Here is a 1,989-nt window from a genome sequence, read left to right as displayed (position 1 = left end):
TGGGTGGTTTGGACTGTGAACCCGTACTCATGAAGGAAGCATTGGGCGTATTCACCATGGATTGAAGAAGAATCAAAAGAAAATAGGAGAAAATTGATAAAATAGTGAAAAACAGAGTAAACTTGGAGAGGAAGTTTTTGTATTCAAGAGTCGAAAAAGGATCAAATACCAAGAACAAAAATAATCAAATTAAAATTTGATTCCTGCTCTGATACCAATTGTTAGGATCGAATAACTCAAATTCTTGGTACTAAAACTTACTTGAAAGATCGGTTAGACAGTAGTAGAGCAGCGAAAACAGTATCAATCAAACAGGTAGAAACAGTAAGAACACAATGAAGAACAGATGACGAACACAAAGAGAATTGCTTCAAATGATTTTCAATAGATTGAAAATATCGACGATTACAAATCTGGAAGCACTCAAAATACAAAGGCCTACGCTGCTATTTATACAAGCAAGTAACCGTTTCCTGACACGACCTTAAGCGGCCAAATCTATGCCGTTCTTCTAGAACAAATTAAAGACAAGCTCACGTGAAAGTCACGAGCAGCTAATAAACCTAAGTAAAATAAAACGTGCTCTGTGAGACTTCACAGAGGCTCTGCTGGATGAAACTTTGTAGAGCACAGAGGAAATCTTTCAGAACCTCTGTGAGACACGACAGAGGTTCTGTTGTCTTTGACTTGTAGCATGGTGTTTTCAGAGGAGAAGTTTCCAGAACCTCTGTGATGGATGACAGAGGTTCTGTCACTTGAATCTTGTAAGATTGAGCTACTTCTGTTKATTNTCCTCTGTTGTCTTCTGTGACAGATCAGCTTATGTCAGTACTTGTTGTTTTACTTTTTCTATACTTTTACATTTAAGGAATGAGAGCTAACAGTCATTGTATTTATCAATGATATTCTTATATACTCTAAAACCGAAGAAGAACACACAGAACATCTTCGTTTGATACTGGAATTGTTGAAAAGAGAAAAGATGTATGCCAAATTGTCCAAGTGTGAGTTCTGGTTAAGATAAGTTCAATTCTTGGGTCACGTCATCTCAGAATCAGGGGTAAAAGTTGATCCAGTGAAAATAGAAACAGTTGCAAGATGGGAAACTCCGAAAAATCCTTTCGAGGTCCGAAGCTTTTTGGGACTGGCCGGTTATTACCGTAAGTTCATTCAGAACATCTCTAAGATAGTCGTGCCATTGACTAAATTGACTCGGAAAAACATTAAATTCCAGTGGGAAGGAGAACAGCAAGAAGCTTTCCAATTGTTAAAAGATCATCTTTGTAGCGCACCGGTATTGACTCTACCAGCTGGATCTGAAGACTTTGTGGTTTACAGTGATGCCTCAAAATTAGGGTTAGGATGTGTTCTGATGCAAAGAGAAAAAGTGATATCTTATGCGTCAAGACAATTGAAAGATCATGAGAAGCAATATCCAACCCATGACATGGAATTAGCTGCAGTGGTATTTGCTCTGAAAATCTGGAGACACTATCTTCTGGGAACGAAATGTCAGATTTATACTGACCATAAAAGGTTAAAATATTTGTTCAGCCAAAAAGAATTAAATATGCGACGTCGGTGGATTGAACTGGTTAATGACTATGATTGTGAAATTTTTTACCACCTAGGAAAAACTAACGTGGTGGCTGACGCTTTGAGCAGGAAAGAAAAGAGTGGAACCAATAAAAACTGTAGCAATGAGAATGAACTTGATCCCTGATATTCGCAAGGAAATTCAGAAATGTCATCAAGAAGCTATAAAAGAAGAATTTGTGAAAACAGAAAAGTTGGGTAAGATAATCTCAACCTTGGAACAGAATGATGAAGGACTAATATGCTTTCAAGGGCGAATCTGGGTACCATGTTTTGGAAATATCCGAAACACTATATTAAATGAAAGCCATAAGTCCCAATACTCTATTCATCCAGGAACCAATAAGATGTATAGAGATTTGAAACCTTTTTATTGGTGGCCAGGGTTGAAAA

Source organism: Cynara cardunculus (assembly GCF_001531365.2).
Source record: "Cynara cardunculus var. scolymus isolate 2C chromosome LG 2, CcrdV1, whole genome shotgun sequence".
Taxonomy (NCBI): Eukaryota; Viridiplantae; Streptophyta; class Magnoliopsida; order Asterales; family Asteraceae; genus Cynara; species Cynara cardunculus.
The sequence above is the reverse complement of the archived record's forward strand: the minus strand, read 5'-3'. Positions refer to the sequence as shown.